Below are 21,358 nucleotides of genomic sequence, written 5' to 3'. Positions count from 1 at the left end.
TGAAATGTACAACAGGCTCCCAATTTTCCCATCAACTCAAAAATGGAATAAGACTGATAAGATTAATGGAGAATACCAGAAAATGCCATTGGGTACCATTGTTAAAGTTTAGGAAATGTATTGTGTTTTCATTTAAATTAGTGGTTTTCAAATTGCCCCACCCCCACCACTCATATTCCACTTTAAGCAATCCTTATTCCACAAGTGCTCTGTGATTAGTAAAGGATTGCTTAAGGTGGTATGTGAGTGGAAATAAAAAAGTTTGAAAACCACTGTTTTAATCATAGCTAATTGACATGTCATGTGCACGGTTTCATAACTCCAAAGGAAATGGACCAATGACAATTTTTCTCAAGCAAAATATTTCAGTAACAACTGGGTCTACAGCAGTGGTTCTCAACTTTCCTTTCCAACTCACATACCACCTTAAGCAATCCCTTACTAATTACAGAGCACTTATGGCATAGGGATTACTTAAAGTGGAATGTGAGTTTAGGGGGGTGTTATGATCCCAAAGGACCCCAAAACCCAGCAGCAATAGATATTGACCATGACAAACGGTTACTTAAACAAAAGTTGTTTTTAATTAACCTTAAACATAAAAACAGAATCAAACTTTAACTTATCACTATTAATTTAACTTAACCTAACTTAATCCCTTTCTAATTCTAAGCATGCATGTATGTAATGTGTGTGTAAATTTAAGAAAGTTCTTTGGTTCACAGTCCAATCTTACCTCATTCTTCCAAGTTCTCTAGTTGCAGGCAATTCTTATACTGTGCACAGAATTTAACATTTATAAAGTTCAGCAGACTTTGGTGCTCGAAAGGTAAATGGTTACCACTCAGGAAGGTTCTTGTAAGTTTGCAGAGAGAGATGTCCACAACTGAGGTACCACCATTAGTCACCTCAGTGTCTTGCTGATTAAACTTGCCCCATCAGGGATCTCCAGGTGATAATCCCCTTCTTTCAGGCCACCAGAGTTCCTTTCTGTATCACTTATTCCAAGATAAACATCATACAGATGGCACTTCCAGCTATCCGCCACTCTGGAGCTTCTGCTTCAGTTCCAACAAGCTTCTCCTGGCTTGTTACAGTTTTCTGTGTCACAAGTAGTCAAAAACACCCCCTGTCTCTCTCTCTCTCTCTCTCTCTCTCTGAGACTCAAACTGCCAGGCAGCATGTCCTTCTCTCTCCCTCTCTCTCACTTACAAAACCCCTGACCTTCTCTAGCAAACAATAGGAGTTCATCTTTTGGACATTCTGTTGTTTTAGGTAAACAATAATCTCTCAATGACCTTTCTGTGAAGAGGTATTAGGAGACAGCCTGTCTCTTGCTGTGGTTTTAAAGACAATGACAATAGTCCATTCATTCACTTCAATTAACAGCCACTTGTGAAATCTCCATAGCATCTGCATCATTTATGTAAAGTCACTGAATTCTTCAGTATTTCAAATAAGATCTGTTTTAAAGTGTGTGTATTGTACCATACTCTAATTTTACCAATTTAACTCCCAAAACCATTCCCAAATATTCCATCAAAGGGGGCCGTTTGAAAACCACTGATTTAAGTGTACCCATTTCAGCAGGGGTAAGAATGACCAAGAAGGGTAAAAGCATTTCAAGTTGCCTCTATCGTACCTTTGAGACTGTGCCCTCACATTGTAAAATTTGAGACCATGTACAAGATATTGAGATTAATTTTAACCTCCATCGCAGAAAAACACTGGAATAGTTTTGATAAAGGTTCCTTGATAAACATTGGCTGACTATTTATACCCTTGAATGCTGCCTGTCCAGTTCCTCCAGCTTCTCAATGTTTACTGACAGAACAATTGGTGATTCTACCAACTTGACAATGAAAAAGGAGAGCGAAGCAGGTGTCTAATTTATATCATATGTTTTTCATCTGGCTAATTGTTATGATCTCCAATGAGTTTACTTTGCTAATGCCTTTAGGATTATAAATTGTGGGAGGGCGTGCCAAGATGGCGTAGTGGGAAGAAGTGACCTTCCCCCAGTTAGACTTCTAAATACCCGAATTTAAAATTTGTAGAAGTGGTTAAAAATCATATTCACAGATTTTGGGATATTGGAGGATTGCAATGGCTGCAAATGTGAAAAAGTCAAAAGCTCAAATGCAAAAGAAATTACCAAACAAAAGTGTTGAAGAATTGAGGCCTACTTACCAAGTTGAAGCCATGGAGTCGTCGACTGGAGTCCCCAAGCCTCAGAGGACTCCTGCTCGGTTAAGTATTACGCCGGTGCCGATCAAGCAACCGCAAGATGGCACCAGCTCAGTGATGGGCTGGGCCGGCCCTGACTCGCGCCCCCATGAGTCCAGGATGCAGGCGGATCAGCCGAGTGAAGACAGACCCGCGAGCCCTCAATACTGCATGGCGGTCCAGAAGCGCGCAGTGTAGCATTGGAAGAAGCACCTGCGCAGTCAGTGACTTTGCTGGGCATGCGCGGAGCAGCACGGGTCCAGGAATTACTGGACAAGGTGTGGGCTATGGGGGAGCCTGAACGGTGGCAGGATGACGAGGTTGGCATGCTGTTGACGGGCGTCCAGACCCGCAGCCACACTGCAAGAGGACCTATGATGTTAGAGGAGGAAGAAAGATCAACATTACAGGAACTTACACAGGAAGAAATGGGGACTGAGACCAGAGAAGGTAGGCCTCAAAGGGAGGTGATGGAACCTGGACTGGATTCTGTGTTCACAATTTTGGAAGGGATTGCTCATCAAATGGAAAATATGTCAATACAGATGTCTACTCAGATGACTCAAGGATTTATGGAAGTGAAAACTAAAATGACTACTATATGTGAAGAAATTACTTGAATGAAGCAAGATATTAATGTAGTTAAAAGTGATGTTAGTAGATAATCAGTGGATACTGTACAAGATAACTTTAAAAAGATTGAAGAAGCTTTTTTTGAATGTAAGAACCAAGTGGAGCATAATAGAGAAAAAATGGAAAAAATTGAGGATTCGTTCGTGGATTGGGGGATCCAGAAGAAGGAATTATTGTAAAAGATCGATTCATTAGAAAATCAGGGTCAAAGAAATAACGTAAAAATAGTAGGTCTTCCAGAAGATATAAAAGGTCCTGATCCGGTAAAGTTTTTTAAGCAATGGATTCCTGAGGTGTTGGGCAAGGAATTTTTTCCGGATGGTCTGGAGTTAGATCGAGCACATAGAGCACTAAGGAAGAAACCATTTCCAGGCCAACCACCATGAGCAGTTTTGATTCGCTGTTTGAAATATCAAGACAGAGAAATGATATTACAAATGGTGGTGCAAAAAGCACGACAGAATCAGGCTCCAATGATGGTCCAGAATAATAGGGTGGATTTTTTATGCGGATTTGAGTCAAGAAATTATTAGAAGGTGCTGAGAATTTAATTCAGTTAAAGAAGTATTGTGGCAAAAGGGATATAAATTTGCCTTTCGTTATCTGGCCGTGTTGAAAGATTTTTATGGGAACTTTCAATTCAATTCTTTGAAAATGATCATGATGCATTAATTTTTGCTAATTTATTGCCAGATTTACGAAGAAATGGACGATCATCATCACTGTCACCTAAGAGGAGGGTAAATGGCAATGGAAATGGGAAGAATGGGAAACATGGAAAGTTGAATTGACACAAAGTCTTCTTGATATTGAAGATTCGGAACAATCATTGGGACTGGAATCATTGGGTTGACTATTCTTGTTTCAGTACTTTGTGAAAGACTGACTGGATGACACTGAGACCTTCAGTCATCTGCCACTAGTGGGTTTTACCACACCCAGATTTTTAGGGGGCTACTATTTTTTTAGTTGTTTGTTTTGAGGACTATTAGTTTTTTTTTCTTTTTTTGGAATTTTTACATGGGGTGGGGGGTTAGAATATTAAGGGAATTAGAAGGGGAGCATTATTTTATAGTAGTGGAATATATTATTAGATTAAGAAATGTCTAATTTGAATTTTGCAACTTTTAATATTCAGGGTTTGAATAACCCAATTAAACGTAAACGAGTTTTGGCTTATATAAGAAAAATGAAAGTTGATATTGCTTTTCTGCAAGAAACACATTTGACTGAAAAAGAACATTTGAAATTAAAGAGAGAGTGGGTTGGCCATGTATTTTCTTCTTTTAATTCTAAAGCGAAGGGTGTAGTGATTTTAATTCATAAGAAATTACCATTTGAATTGGAATCGTATGAAGGAAATGCTGGGAGGGTTTTGATGGTTAATTGTAAAATTTTTGCTGAATTGTGGACTTTATTAAATATTTATGCACCTGATGTAGATGATGAACGGTTCATGTCAGAGGCTTTTTTATTGTTTAATCAGGCCAATAATAATATTTTGGTCGGGGGAGATTTTAATTGTGTTTTGGATCCTTTATTGGTTAGATCTCTGAAAAGTATAAGGAAATCAAAGGCGGCAACACAAATAGGAACTTTGATGAAGGATTTGAATTTGGTTGATGTTTGGAGGAGAGTAAACCCTACAGAGAAAGACTTTTCTTTTTATTCCTCTAGACATGATTCTTTTTCTAGAATAGATTTTTTTTTTGGTTTCGGCACATCTGCAAGGTAGAGTATTGCAGGTTGAGTATAAAAGTCAGGTTCTATCAGATCATTCTATGTTATTTTTTTCCTGTGTAGGTTCAGAAGTAGTACAATCGTCTTATAGATGGAGGTTTAATACAATCCTATTGAAGAAACCGGAGTTTATTACTTTTGTTAAGAGACAGATTACTTTGTTTTAGGCTGAGAATGTCAATTCGGTACATAGAAATTTTGTATTGTGGAATGCTTTGTAAGCATATTTATGAGGGCCAATTATTAGTTATACTACGAAAGTTAAAATGCAATATGCGGTGGAAAACTTAATATTAGAGAAACAAATTGCTGAATTGGAAAAGGAATTTCAGAAAGATGCTGCAGAAGACAAAAAAATCTGCTTTAATTAAGTTTAAACTACGTTATAATACTTTACAAACTTATCAGTACGCGCATCTGCTTCATTGATCTAAACAATGTTATTACGAACTGGATGAGCGAGCTCATAAGGTATTAGCATGGCAATTAAAAACAGAACAGACATCACAAACTATTAATGCTGTGTAAAAGAGTTCAATAGTTACCTATAAACCTCAGGAAATTAATGATCAGTTTTATTCATTTTATCAAAAATTATATACTTCTGAGGGAAAGCAGGTCGCTGGTTCTATTGAATCCTATTTATCTAAAATAAACTTACCTGTTTTAGGGCAGGATGAGGTTAAAGAATTGAATGCTCCATTTACAGATTTTGAGATTAAAGAGGCCATACAAGAGATGCCAAATGGAAAGTCGCCAGGAGAAGATGGATTTTCTGTTCCATTTTATAAAGTATTTTATGAAGATTTATCCTCTATATTTGGAGATGTGTTGCAGCAAGTAGTAGAGGAGCAGTTGTTACCAGAACCTTGTTCAAGTGCTATAATTACTGTGATTTCTAAGAAAGATAGGTATCCATTGAAAGTATCTTTGTACAGACCTATTTCTTTATTAAATGTAGATTATAAAATTATAGCGAATGTGTTAGCGAATAGACTTGCCAAATATTTACCTCAGTTGATACATATAGATCAAACAAGCTTTATTAAAAATAGAAATGTGTCTGATAATATTCTTAGATTGTTAACATTAGTCAATACACTTAGACAGCAGCCCAATCATCCAAAGGTGGTTGCGCTGGATGCGGAAAAAGCCTTTGATAGGGTTGAGTGGAATTTTTTGTTTAAGGTGTTAGAGGTTTAATTTTGTCCCTTATTTTATAGACTGGGTTTAGACCTTATAAACAAACCCAACTGCTGGAGTGGTGACAAATGGTCAAATTTCCTTATCATTTAACTTAACATGTTCAACTTGACAAGGTGTCCATTGTCACCAGCCATATTTGCATTGGCTATTAAACCATTAGCTCAGACAATAAGACAGAATGATAAGATTAAAGGAATGAAAATTGTGGAGGATGAATATAAGATTAATTTATTTGCGGATGATATTTGACAGATGTGGAACAGTCTTTGAAATATTTACAAGATTGTTTGTTAAAATTTGGAGAGTAATCTGGATATAAAGTAAATTTGGATAAGAGTGAAATATTGCCAGTTGGGGATGGAGATTATTCAGAATATAAAAGTATTATAAAATTGAAGTGATCAGATAGAATTAAATATATTGGGAGTGGTAGTAAACACAGACTACCAGTCTTTATATAAAATGAATTATGTCCCTTTATTAAAAAGGATTAAAACGGATTTGATTAAATAGAAAGATTTCCCATTAACATTAATTGGTCGAGTTAATTGTGTTAAAATGAATATTTTTCCACAAATTCAATATTTGTTTCAGTCTATACCATGTTTACTTTCAAAGGGTTTTTTTTAGGACCTGAATAGGACAGTCTGGGAGTTTTTATGGAAAGGAAAATTAGCCTGAGTAGCTTTATATAAATTTACATGGAAAAATCAATGGTTTGCAGTTACCTCACTTTCAAAATTATTATGATGCAGCTCAGTTGAAATTTGTTAGCAGATTGATGGATGTGGACCAACCTCTGAGTTGGGGAAAGGTGGAAATGGCTTGTATATCTGAAGTTGAGATACATCAGTTTATATTTAAATAGAATGTGGATTTATTGCAGGAAAGTAATATGCCGGTATTAAAACATTTGTTAAGGATATGAGTTAAAAGAAATAAGATTTTAAGATCAAAGGGTAAATTTCTAATTCAACCCTATTATATCATAACCAACTTATTCCTTTTTAAATGTTTAATAATCATTTAAACAGATGAAATTCTCAGGGCATAAAGATAATTTGGGACTGTTTTGAAGAAGGGCAATTTCTTTCCTTTATTCAATTGAGGGAGAAATTTGATATATCTATAAATTCTTTCTTTGGGTATTATCAACTCAGAGCTTTGATAAAAGATAATTAAGGTAAAGAGATGAATTTACCCATGTTAATGAAATTTGAAATCTTTGATTTCTTCTGTACCTAAGAAAGGTTATATTTCAGATTTGTACCAATTGTTACAGGATAGTATGGATAAACCAGAATGGGAGAAATCTAGGCTTAAATGGGAAAGTGATTTAACCTATATTTTTCCAGAAGATAATTGGAAGGTTATGTGTTCTGATAGTGTAACTAAAGGGACAAATGTACATTATGGAATGGTTAATTATAATTTTTTACATCAGTTATATTTGACTCCAGAGAAATTGAAAAAATATGGATTTAGTAATTTGGATTCTTATTTTAGATCTGGACTATGTACTGGAACTTTTTTACATGCTGTTTGGTCTTGTTTTAAAATACAACCATTTTGGGAAGTAATTAGATTGGTTTTGGAAAAATTATTTAAGATTAAATTACCGTTAGACCCATCAATTTTCTTATTGGGATATATAGTTTCTTTTAAAGGACTAGGGTTGGATAAATTTCAAATTGCATTTGTACAACTAGTGTTATCTGTAGCACAAAAATGTGTAGCTAGTACTTGGAAGGATAATGTGGAGATTAATATAACACGCTGACAAAATGAGTTGAGAAATGGTATTATTATGGAAAAAATTACATGTAACTTGCATGATAATTATTTGTTTTTTGTTAAAATGTGGTCTTATTTGGAGTATATGAATTTAGAAATACTTTGAAATATTCTTTATAATCACTGTATTATCTTTATATTTGGCTCCCCTTAAGGGGGCTGGTTGAAGGGGTGGGAGGGTGGGAGGAGTTTTTGTTTATTTTGTTTTTTATATATACAAGAAATTGTTTCCTTTTCTGTTATGTTTGATTGTAAATTGTCTAAATTCTTTTAAATAAAGTTTTGAAAATAAGATTATAAAATCTACCCTGGGCTCTCTCTATGTCAAAATAAATCACTTGCATCTGGGTTCTCTGCTCAGAAGCTCTTATGCCTAAGATTTTCTCTTTACAAAACAAAACCAAGGCAGGGCAAGGTCAATGCTGTGATAAAGTCAAAGACTCCTTTCAACTGTTTATTGCTTACGTGGCCAGTAGAATGAAAGGATCTAGCCTATTTTGTTTACAGATATTCCAGATCACACATCTTTCCAAATCAGATGATTTGTTTATTAAGTTGGTTTCTGTGTTTATCCAGATCATTCATGCTGTTCAATTTGTACACAGACTTGTCTAGTTGGTATCCACCTAACACCAGATGTCTGATCACCTTACCCTGCGCTCCCACCACCACCCCACCCCCCTGGTCTAGCAGCACCGCCCCCCCCCCCCCCCCTCCAATGAGGGACCATGTAGTCTTGATGGTGTCACTGGTCTAAAAAGTTTGGGAACCACTGAAATAAACTGATGACAATGGCTATGTGATTGGATTTTTAAACCTCCTGTTTCCCCATCATGTTTCACAGCTGTGATATGATGGCAAATTCATAATACTCTGACTGTCTTGTATTAAAAATAGTTTAGCAGGCCACTCATTTATGTCAGTCATTGAGAATAAAACTAGGTGTGTTATGTGACAATACTCCTGGCACTATAGAGGACAAAAGTTGATTGAATCTGTTAACCTGGCAGCATTTCCTGGAGAACACCTCTCTTAATCTTTGCACCATGAGGTTCCAGAATTCTTTCTTTGGCTTGGCTTTGCGTATGAAGATTTATGGAAGGATAATCAGACAAGTAAACATTCTGTAAATTACCACTCTTCCTCACTTACCTTCATGCTGAACATCACCTGGAAGGAACAAGCAAATTAAAGACACTGAATATATTCCAGGAGGGAACTGAAAATCCATGACCGAGAGTGTTAAGTGGATCCACTATTGGCCAAGCTGCCTAACCCATGAAGGAAAGCTGTTAAATGGGATTTGGACATTGTTAATAATGACCTTTGGCTAAGAACTCAACAAAGAGACAACTACATTGATGGATATGGAATGAGATAAAGGCCAGAACAGTAATTGCCTTCCCCAAAAGTTGTTAGTGATCCAAAAGGGTGGTTACAACAAACTGATAGTTTTATGGTTAATATTATTAAAACAAAGCATTTCCTCCAAATTCTAGATTTATGTAAGTTACACTGGACAATAACATTTTTCAAAAGGTTTGCTTCTTGAAAAAAATTGTGTGTTTCATACTACACCCATGCAGCATATGCTTGTGTGCATTATATGAATTTTTTTTACACCATTTATGATTTTCTGCACGTTATATGTGTGTGCATGTTCACTCAAGATTCATTCCTGTAAGTTAATATATCTCTCAAGGTTGCCATGCAGATTAATATGGATAGTTAAGAAGACTGGGCTTTATTAATAGTTCAAGAGTCAAGAGGACATGTTGCCACTCTACAAATCACTGGTGAGACCACACTTAGAGCATTGTGTTCATTTCAGGCCACCTCATTATAGGAAGAATGTGGATGCTATGGAGAGGGTGCAGATGAGATTTACCAGGATGTTGCCTGGATTGGAAAATAAATGAGTCGAGAAATGGTATTATTATGGAAAAAAATTACATGACACTTGCATGATAATTATTTGTTTTTTGTTAAAATGTGGTCTTATTTGGAGTATATGAATTTAGAAATACTTTGAAATATTCTTTATAATCACTGTATTATCTTTATATTTGGCTCCCCTTAAGGGGGCTGGTTGAAGGGGTGGGAGGGTGGGAGGAGTTTTTGTTTATTTTGGTTTTTAATATATACAAGAAATTGTTTCCTTTTCTGTTATGTTTGATTGTAAGTTGTCTAAATTCTTTTAAATAAAGTTTTGAAAAAAAAAAGATTATAAAATCTGCCCTGGGCTCTCTCTATGTCAAAATAAATCACTTGCATCTGGGTTCTCTGCTCAGAAGCTCTTATGCCTAAGATTTTCTCTTTACAAAACAAAATCAAGGCAGGGCAAGGTCAATGCTGTGATAAAGTCAAAAACTCCTTTCAACTGTTTATTGCTTACGTGGCCAGTAGAATGAAAGGATCTAGCCTATTTTGTTTACAGATATTCCAGATCACACATCTTTCCAAATCAGATGATTTGTTTATTAAGTTGGTTTCTGTGTTTATCCAGATCATTCATGCTGTTCAATTTGTACACAGACTTGTCTAGTTGGTATCCACCTAACACCGGATGTCTGATCACCCTACCCTGCGCTCACACCACCACCCCACCCCCCTGGTTCAGCAGCACCCCCCTTGATGGGGTCACTGGTCTAAAAAGTTTGGGAACCCCTGAAATAAACTGATGACAATGGCTATGGGATTGGATTTTTAAACCTCCTGTTTCCCCATCATGTTTCACAGCTGTGATATGATGGCAAATTCATAATACTCTGACTGTCTTGTATTAAAAATAGCTTAGCAGGCCACTCATTTATGTCAGTCATTGAGAATAAAACTAGGTGTGTTATGTGACAATACTCCTGGCACTATAGAGGACAAAAGTTGATTGAATCTGTTAACCTGGCAGCATTTCCTGGAGAACACCTCTCTTAATCTTTGCACCATGAGGTTCCAGAATTCTTTCTTTGGCTTGGCTTTGCGGACGAAGATTTATGGAGGGGTAATCAGACAAGTAAACATTCTGTAAATTACCACTCTTCCGCACTTACCTTCACGCTGAACATCACCTGGAAGGAACAAGCAAATTAAAGACACTGAATGTATTCCAGGAGGGAACTGAAAATCCATGACCGAGAGTGTTAAGTGGATCCACTATTGGCCAAGCTGCCTGACCCATGAAGGAAAGCTGTTAAATGGGATTTGGACATTGTTAATAATGACCTTTGGCTAAGAATTCAACAAAGAGACAACTACATTGATGGATATGGAATGAGATAAAGGCCAGAACAGTAATTGCCTTCCCCAAAAGTTGTTAGTGATCCAAAAGGGTGGTTACAACAAACTGATAGTTTTATGGTTAATATTATTAAAACAAAGCATTTCCTCCAAATTCTAGATTTATGTAAGTTACACTGGACAACAAACTTTTTCAAAAGGTTTGCTTCTTGAAAAAAATTGTGTGTTTCATACTACACCCATGCAGCATATGCTTGTGTGCATTATATGAATTTTTTACACCATTTATTATTTTCTGCATGTTATATGTGCGTGCATGTTCACTCAAGATTCATTCCTGTAAGTTAATACATCTCTCAAGGTTGCCATGCAGATTAACATGGATAGTTAAGAAGACTGGGCTTTATTAATAGTTCAAGAGTCAAGAGGACATGTTGCAACTCTACAAATCCCTGGTGAGACCACACTTAGAGCATTGTGTTCATTTCAGGCCACCTCATTATAGGAAGAATGTGGATGCTATGGAGAGGGTGCAGATGAGATTTACCAGGATGTTGCCTGGATTGGAAAATAAGTCTTATGAGGCAAGGTTAGCAGAGCTCGGACTTTTCTGTGCGGAGTAAAGAAGGATGAGAGGAGACATAATAGAGGTTTTCAAGATCCAGAAAGGAATAGATATGGTGAAAGGCCAGTGCCTTTTTGCCAAGGGCAGGAATAGCAAACACCAGAGGACATCTGTACAGAGTGAAGAGAAGGAAATTTGGAGGAGACATCAGGAATATGATGGGTAGTGAGGGTAGTGGATGGCTCTGGTGGTGGAAGCTGAAAAATTAGGGGCATTTAAGAAGCTCTCAGACAGGCACATGCATGAAAAGAAAATAGAGGGTTATGAGGTAGGAAAAGTTTTTTCTTGGAATATACAGTATAAATCGACACAACATTGAGGGCTGAAGGTCCTGTTCTGTAATCTTCTATGTTAATGTTGTTACAAGATCAAACCAGCAACCACAAAGAAGGCATATCACACAGGGGTAAAGATAAACAATTACTTTATTAACAAAAAATTCACCTTCAAACTTTAATTCAAAATCCCCCCTTTTATAACAATGCCCACTGGTTACTATGCAAATCTCTATAACAGTGTAAAACTAATAAATTCCCCAGCCTAAATATAACATATGCAGTCAAAGTCTAAGCTACACTTCCAACCAGCCCTCAGAAAAACCTTAGACACAAAACAAACACAAAACACACAAGACTCACAAAACTTTGATCTCAACCGAAGCAAAGATCATAAACAAAATTCAGTTTGTTTGGTAAACTGAAGCCAAGAGAGAGAGAGAGAGAGAGAGAGAGAGAGAGCACAAAATTCAAAGTTGTCTTGTGTTGCTTAGAGAGAGAGGAACCACTGGCTTGGTCCGGTTCCTTCTGGCTCCCTTCAGAATGTTCATCCTTTTTGAAATGCCCAACATTCTAAACTGTCCTCCAGACCATGACTCATGCTCTGGGCCACTTGCAACAGCAGCACCCAGTGGTGATTTATCGTCCAAGTCCAGAAATCTTTAGATAATTTTCTGCACATGCTCAGTCCATCTCCCATTTTCTCAGCAGTCCACCTTCACCTTGGCTCTCTAAGGCAAACTCTTACTTTTCAACACAAAACCACACAATACATAGGCCAATACACAACACAGAACTCTGTAACAATGTCAATAAAATGACAATTGTGCTAGGGATTCAGTGATGTAATTATTTCACCATATGAATAACATTGAAGGATTATTTCAACATTAATTATGATTTAACACCACACCTAAACTAATTTCAACTCAGCATTCATTTGCAATTTCCCATAAACTGAAGAAAATGTCTCAGGCCCTATCGATATTGGATTTATGTTTAAATGAAACCAAGAATTGCTTGAAGAGCACATAATGACTTTAGTCTCATGGTTAAGAAATCTTTATTTTAAACCCACTTTGGGCAAAAGCTGAATGTTCTTCCAAGTGTAATCAAAATAAATGTTCAGCATCAAGATGATTGTGGTTATAAATTGTTTTATTATTTGGTTTGCAAAACCAATTTGATAAAGTTGCCAGAAGTTTCATAAAGCACACAATTTGATGAAACAATCTAAATATGATTTCATTTGTTTTCACTAGGTCCAAATTCCATTGAGTTTTTGGGCTTGAGTTGTCACCTGAAGAAGAGCTCAAATCTGAAACATCAACTGTCTTTTCAATCTCCATGAATGCAACATAATATGCTGTGTTTGTCCAACACTTTTATGTACTACACTAGACTCCATCTTGAACAAATTTTTTTCAGTTCAAAATTTCATTTTCTTTGTAGACTTCAGACAAAGGGAATATGAGAAGATCCCTCCTCAGAATGCTCCTACATGGATCCGAGGTTTGACTATTGGCTTTAGATCATGGAAGAACATGATGGACCATAGAGTTAAGCACAATAGCTTAATATAATTCTGTTTCCAAAGACCATTGAAACATGGGTTCTTTTCCATGCTCTCAAACTACTGCATTAATTGTGACTATTTGACTTGATCTCTACCAGATATAGCGTGGTCTTGCCTAAACAATCATCATCTCCCAAAGGACACAATAGCAATATAGTTTTGCTATTGGACCAACAATCAGAATTCTGGACTATTGATCTAGAGGCATGAGTTCAAATCCCACAGAGATTTAATTTCAAAAGATAGTGCCCAATGAAAATTTTGCTTCATGAACACTTTTTGGTGTATTTTATTGATTTTGGGCTGCTAATTATGAAAATCACCTTAACATTTTCCAATCATGTACCCTTTTTTTGGATATAATCCTTTTTGTCATATTGTAAGTCTACATTGCGTTGACTGCTAGGCTAACCATGCTGCTCAAAACCTGAGACAATATTGATCAAAGTTCATCTTCTCCAGAGCAGGTCTCATCTCATTCATTCAATTCAATTCAGTACACCAGTTTGGCATGAATTTCACACCAGCATGAGAAACTACTGCATGAAGCATAAATGATCACTCAATTCATGACTGTATATTTTGGTGTATAAATCAAGTTGTGAAACCAAAAACAAATGGGGGTCAACTTGTATGTCGGATATACTTTTGAGACCTTAAATTCAGCTCAAAATCCAATCCACACTGAAAAACCAATTTGGCGTATGTCGACCTAAGTAAAGCGACTTCGACGTGTAAGTCGACCCTTGAAAAACAAAAAAAAAACCCCAAATGTGACTGATTTTCATTGAGATTTTTGCTGAAAGCAGCAACACATTTAGAACCCTTCAAAATCACTCTCCCTATCATCGTCTGAGGCAAAGACAGCAACGAGCACGTCCATTCTCTCACTGTTTAAACAGTCATCATTTGGGTCCCCGTCTGTATCTGATGAGGCGGCTTCAGCTTCATCATCAGTGTCCCACAATAAATCATCTTCCGTGCCATCAATTGCACAAGAGATACCGCACTTTTTAAATGATTTTATCACAGTCTCGACTTTCACTTTGTCTCATGCCTTGAGCACAAAGTTACACAGCATATCAAGTGATGCAACATGCATTGCCCCACCTTTTGTAAATAGATTTTCTGCACTCGACATCCATGTAATCCATTCCTCGTGCACATGGTCTTTGAATGGCTTGTTCAAGCAGACATCAAGAGGTTACAATATAGACATCAAACCACCTGGGATTATGTAGTATGAATCTACTTTTAAGTTAAGTGTCTACGAAACATCCTAGACCAGCAAATTCTGTTCCTTGCATAAACCTTCTATCCGCCTGATCCACGCATTGTCTATCAATAGTTTTACAGCATTTTCATCCATCCATCCCATCCATCCATCCTTTTTCATAAAAATTTACAAAAATACCAACAGAGAATTTAATTTTTGTTTAATTTTTGTTTCAAGATTACTATGGGTCTTAACTTTGTCCCATTGGCCATGAACGATAGCACCACGGTAAACCTAGTCCTTTCGTGGCCTGGTTTGCACAGTCTTTACACCTTTCCATTCCACTGATTTATTGCCTGTCATTTTGAAATTCATGGGGGTTTCGTCCATGTTTCTGATATTTGTCAATGCAAACTGGTCCCACTTCTGGAGAATCGATAAAAATGAGAAAGAAAAACAACATTTAACTATTCAACTTGGAAGAAAACATACATTTAATCCTTACCAGAATGTCACCAAAGAAAACTAACCTGCATCGGAGATGGCAGTCAGAAGCAGAGGCCGGGCTTCTTCAAGCCTGGGACTGATGCTTAGCCCGGCATCTGTGTAAGGGGTTCACTCACTGGGGCAAGCGGCAGTGTGTTTTGCCTGCTAGAATGAACAGACGCCGCTGAAGACAAGCTTGCATATAGGCAGACGCATGCACAAATCGGTTGAAGGTGTCAAGGTTGCTGGCACCACTAGCATTACTGAAGGAAGACAGCAGCAATCTGACCTGGAGGAGGAAGAAGATGATTCGACAATGATAGCACTGAGAGTGAAGAAATTTATACAAGTTTGGAAGAAGAAGATAAATAATGAACTGTTACAGCTCCCAGTAAGGGTAAAAAACAAATGAAAAAAGGAGCATTAAATATACCACTGAAGATGTAATGAAGGCTTTGGATAAGAAAGAAAAACATACAAGTAAAAAACTTAATAATATTTTATCAGTTGTGACAATTGCAAGGAAGCCTGACTGAGAATAAAGAATGTGGAGGAGAAAATGGAGGATGTAATGGATAGAACGGATAAAACAGAGAATGAAATAGATGGATGGTCTGCAGAAAGAAAGAAATTATGGGAAAAAATGGACGTATTAGAAAACTTTAGCAGAAGGAACAATATCAAAATTGTTGCTCTCAAAGGAGTGGAAGGAGGGGAACCTATATTCTTCTTCCAGGACTGGTTGCCTATGGTCTTGGGTGAAGACAATAGAACATGTATTGAGATTGAGAGGGCACATTGGTCCCTTATGCTCCGTCCTATATCAGACCAAAAGCCATGTTCTGTATTGATTAAATGTTAAAAATATCAAGACAGAGAAAAAAAAAACTTGGTGCAGCGGGGAAGGGAGCAAAGGCAAGAAGAGGACCATTGGAAGCCAATGAAGACAAAGTATAGTTCTATCCAGATATAAGTGCAGCATTGTTGAAACAGAGATGGAAACACAACCCAGTAAAAAGATCCCTTTGGCATAAAGGATATAATTTCACACTGCGCCATTCAGCCAGGTGGTGAAAAGAGATTCTTTTTGGATCTTCAGCCTTTGAGAATCAATTGCCAAAACTTAACGATTGAAATGGTGCATGCATTTTAGGAAATGTTTTCTTTTTTCTTTTTTATGTATTTCTCTTGCATATAAAGAATGAAATATTATTACTTTGGGATTACTAGGGATGGTGGGGACCTGATTTCTCTCACATCATGTATGTACGTGTAGATTTTGCCGCAACCCCTAAAATGGAGGGGGGTAGAGTTGCAAAATCTATTATCAACACTCTACAGGAGTCAGGGGAGATTGTTTCTACTTCTATTTCCTTTATTTCTACTTTATTCCTTATTTATTTTTCCATTGGGATTGTTGGAGACCGTGCGTTTTTTCCCCATAGGATAAGGATTGATCAATCGATGAGGGGGAAGACGTGGAATTAAGGGATGGGAGGGTAAAGGACTTGATTTGATAAACCTCTATAGCAGGGGTGTCAAACTCAAATTCACGGAGGGCCAAAATTAAAAACTTGGACTAAGTCGAGGGCCGAACTAAATATTTATTGAAAATTTTCAACAACATCTGCATGTTTTCTCTTCTTTCAACATATGTAATGTTAAACTTTAGGAGGATAATGTTACAGGTCAAGAGTAGGTAGCTCAAGTTCACCCTTTGCTTGACCTGAGGGAAACATATTTGGTCCCTGTGGAGATGTAGTCAGCATTCACAGGCTGTGTCCATTTTGGCCTGCATCAGGACTCAGCATTTCCTGCTCACTCCTCAGGCTCTAGGCCTCTATTCACCCTCGACCCACCATCCCTCTACCTGACCAGTCCTTTACCCAACCTCTACTCACCCCTCACTCCACTCGCTCTGCCTCTACCCACCCCATCCTATACACGCCCCTCTACTGCCTCTCCCCTCAACCTGTTCCTCCCTCTACCCGTCTCTCACCCTCTAATCACCCCTCCCCTACTCGCCCTGCCCCTCCCCTTTTACCTCTTCACTATCCACCCCTCCTTCTACTCATCCCTCCCTCTAACTGCCCCTCGCACCACCATAACTTCCCCTGCCCATTACTCCTCACCTACACCCTCTGCCCACCCCTGCTTACCCACCCACTCAGGCCCAGCGCGCTGCTGATCAGCCTTTGCGGAACAGCGGGGGCTGTGCGCAGCCTGCCATGTCCGTCGCGCCGACAGGAAATCACAGGCGCTCGCCAATCCGCCGCATCTCTCGACAGGTGGGAGAAGTGACTGGTTGTGCGGGGAGCCTTCCAACTGGCTTGCCGGCTGATGACACCGACAGACTTCTCGTGTTACAATTTTGTTTTCCCCATTCTCAAAGTTTGCACGGTCAACCTGCAACACTCTTGCTCCCTCCGCGTCCCGTGGATCTGATGCACGGGTGTTGTTAGGATTCCCAGCAGAAGGTTTGTGGAACTTTACCATTCTGGATTCCTTTTTGAGAATATTCTGGCCATCTTTTAAGGGGGGTGGCTTTAGGGGGGAGGGGATAGTTAGGGGGTGGGGAAGGATGTGCAATGAAGGGGGAGGAGGGTGGGGATGACATTACCAAAATACAGCATCGGCTCTCGCTGCAGGGTGGGCCACCTCTAATACATTTTTGAAATGATCTTGCGGGCCAAATATAATTATATTGCGGGCCAAATTTAGCCCGCAGGCCAGAGTTTGACATGTGTGCTCTATAGGGATGAGTAACACAGTAAAATTGATAAGTTTTAATGTTAAATGGGACGGTGAAAAGAAAGAGGATATTGACACTTCTTTTTTAATGGAGGCAGACCTGGCCTTCAAGAAACTCACTTAAATGAAAAAAAACATCAAAAATTAAAAAGAGATTGGGTTTTCAGGTCATGGGTTCTTCTTTTAACTCAAAAGAAAGAGTAGTGATTTTGATACAAAAAATTCTTCCAGTTAGTATACAGGATGTAGTTAGAAATCATGGTTTGCAATGGTAGATGGTCAGATATATTCAGAATCCTGAACACTGGTGAATCTGAATGCTCTGACACTGTTGATGAGAAATTTATTAATGAATTTTTTTTTTCAAATCAGCACATGAAAAGGTACTAATTGGAGGGGATTTTAATTTTTGTCTAGATCAGCTCTAGTCTAGATAAATAAACAAGGGCAATTGTTAGGACAAAGGCGGTGAGAGAATAGAATTTAATGTATGCCTGGAGCAGATCTCATCCAAGGGAAATGGACTATTCTTTCTATTCTAATAGACATAATTCCTACTCTAGGTTAGATTTGTTTTTGGCATCATAAAGTGAGACTTTTATCAGATCATTCATCTTTGGTATTAACAATTTCAATGCTGGACAAACAACAGATGGTTTATAGATTGTGCATTGCTGTTGAAAAGATTGGACTTTTGTGACTTTATAAGGAGGCAAATTGAAATATCCTTAAAGTATAACTTATTATTTGTTCTCTTAAATATGCTTTTGGAACATACCACATATTAAATTTATCTGTAGTTGAATTACAGTTGGTCTCATAGAATATTTCAATTTGCCTCCTTATAAAGTCACAAAAGTCCAATCTTTTCAACAGCAATGCACAATCTATAAACCATCTGTTGTTTGTCCAGCATTGAAATTGTTAATACCAAAGGTGAATGATCTGATAAAAGTCTCCAAGGGTAAAAATATAAATATATAAAGTGAAAGAGAAAATAGCAGATTTTATATATAAATTAGACTCAAAATTAATATCTGGTGAAACTCTTAGAGCAAATTACAGGAATTCAAATTCCACAGAACCCAGAATTATTCTTATTGGGGAATATTGCCAGTGTAAGACCTAAAATTAGGTTGTCGCACTATAAAAGAATATTTATCAAGATCGCATTGGAAGTGGCCAAAAAATTTATAGCAGTTATATGGAAGTCTGATTCACACCTAGGTATAGCCCGTTGGAATGCGGAAATGCATAGCTATGTTCACCAGTGAGAAGATTACCTAAGAAATATGGCAGCCATATCTACAAAATATAGGTGAAAATCTTTAATTGTTCCCCATCTCATCCATGAGACCAATGCTAGTGTCCCCTTGAGATCCAGGTAAATTTTGAAAATGAGAAATTTCTGGGTTAGATGATGGATCCACAACAATCCCTCTCTCTATTATTTTTCTCTTTTTTCCCTTCCTTTTCTTTTCTCTCATTTTTCTTCTCTTCACTTCTTTTCTCTGGGATTTTCTTTAATAACTTTCCATTGGAGGGTGGGGGATTTTCATGAGTCATTCTTCTGCATTTTTTCCAGCTTAATGACATCTTTTCTGAAGCAAGGTGATCAGGACTGTCCACAGTGCTCTGAATGTGGACTTGCCAACATTTTACATAAGTGTAACACATTGTCCCAACTCATTGCCCTAATTGATGAAGGTAAGCATGCCAAATGCCTTCTTCACCATCGTCCTTTTTTTTAACCACCCTCTTTTATGACTGAATGATTCTCGAGCAAATAACACTGAGGAAAAAAGAGGGATTAATGATAAATCCAAGGGCAGTCTGAATTTCAATAGTGTCCAGATTTTTTTTCAAATTGTTTGTTATCTTTCATGGGGCTTGTTTTATTTCTCATATCTTCTTATGGCATAGATGTTGCACATTCAGCCCATTGGGTCTATGTCTCATTGTAATCCCATTTCCCATACTGTATATCCCTGCTACGTATTCTCTTCCCATTAACTCCACCCTGGCTATCCTATCTCCCATCTTCATGCAGGGTAATTTACAGCAGAAAACTCACCTATCAACCATACTTTACAAAGGGCCCAGACCTGAAAAGTTGGTTATCCTTTAATTCCTTTTGATTCTGCATCACCTGCTGAATTTTTTGAACATGTATTGCAACATACACCTCTTTGGGATGTGGGAGGAAACTGGAGAACTGAAGTTAAGCAGGTACTCCAGCACTCTGTCAGTGAACCCCTCTCCTTTCCTACGTTCAGCAAAAGAAGTTGCACACAGTGCACTGGAAGAAAGTTTAGCCATTCTTTTGAAAGTAAAACACAAAAATCTGTACACATCGTGGCTGAAGTAAAAACACAATGCTGGAGAAACTCAGCAGGTCAAACAGTGTCCTTTATATAGTGTTGTGAGAATTAAAAAATTTGGTGGCTGCTTTCCAAGCTTCACTCAACTTAATTGTACAGTTACAGTTTGAACATGATAGCAGTTAGAACAGTAAGGACTGCAGAAATGGCCACATCAGATGTGTCACACTGTACCTCAAAGGGTAAGTTTTCATCCACTGAGTACAGGGTGGTTTCCTTCAACTCTCTCTGTCTGAGCTAACTGTAAATGGTGCTGATCATTACTGTGCATTGACAGCAGCAAAAACAGAAGAGCCATCCCTTTTACCAAATTTATCACAAGCAAGTAAACCAATTGCTGCCAAATCAAGATGCTTTAGCAAAGATGATCAGGACCTCATTGCAGATGAAATTCGCCATTTACTTTCAGAAGGCATTATTGAGATGTGCATATCACCATGGCAAACCCCAATGGTACTGGTGAAGGATCCTACCCACTGACACAAGAAGTGAATATGTGTGGATTATTCACAGACTATCAATCAATACATGGAATTGGACACTTGTCCCTCACCAAGATTTGACAAAATGGTGAACAAACTTGCAAAATATAATGTGTTCTCTACCTTTGACTTGAAAAGTGCCTACCACCAAGTGTCACTGAAGAAGTCAGATAAGAAGTATATGGCATTTGAAGCCAATGGACATTTATATCAATTTTGTAGGATTCCATTTGGAGTCACAAATGGGGTAATCACCTTCCAGTGAGATATGCACAAGTTAGTTAGAGAAGAAAAATTATAAAGTGCCTTCCCTTACCTTCATAATATCATGATGGCAGGACATACACAAGAGGGACATGATCTAAATGTCAAGAAATTCCGAAAGACTATCAGTCAGAGGTACCTAATGATTCAAAACCTGTGGAGTCAGAGAATTCCATTAATGCCCTTGGATACTATAACTATTGGAAGTTTGAATGAGCCACAAAGAAAATGGATCTGTCGAAATAAGTCTTTATTCAGTACAATATACAGACATTCTGGAGGAGCTTGGAACTGGGAACTGGGGCTGCCTGGTGGGAGGTACATGCTGTTGAGATATTGGTGGTAATGGGAGGCAAAATTTTATATGAAGACTAACTGGATTGAGTGATATTGAAGTTTTGTTGTGGTACATTTGGGATTGAGACTACTGTGATAGCTATGAGAGAAAAGGGTCAGCAGAAGCACTGCT

The 21,358-nt window shown here is 37.8% G+C and overlaps 1 long non-coding RNA gene across 1 annotated transcript; it reads right to left on the bottom strand.

Moving 5' to 3' along the window:
* Positions 1–14,802: 14,802 nt before the first annotated feature.
* On the bottom strand, positions 14,803–21,004 carry LOC138737492 (uncharacterized). The gene is made up of 3 exons (XR_011340974.1): positions 20,942–21,004; positions 15,056–15,300; positions 14,803–14,951 (listed from the first exon to the last, which is right to left on the bottom strand). It is a non-coding gene; the product is annotated as an uncharacterized lncRNA (long non-coding RNA).
* Positions 21,005–21,358: the final 354 nt, after the last annotated feature.

Source organism: Narcine bancroftii, chromosome 6 (genome assembly GCF_036971445.1).
Source record: "Narcine bancroftii isolate sNarBan1 chromosome 6, sNarBan1.hap1, whole genome shotgun sequence".
Taxonomy (NCBI): Eukaryota; Metazoa; Chordata; class Chondrichthyes; order Torpediniformes; family Narcinidae; genus Narcine; species Narcine bancroftii.
Note: the sequence above shows the minus strand (reverse complement) of the source record. Positions and strands in the feature narration are given on the sequence as shown.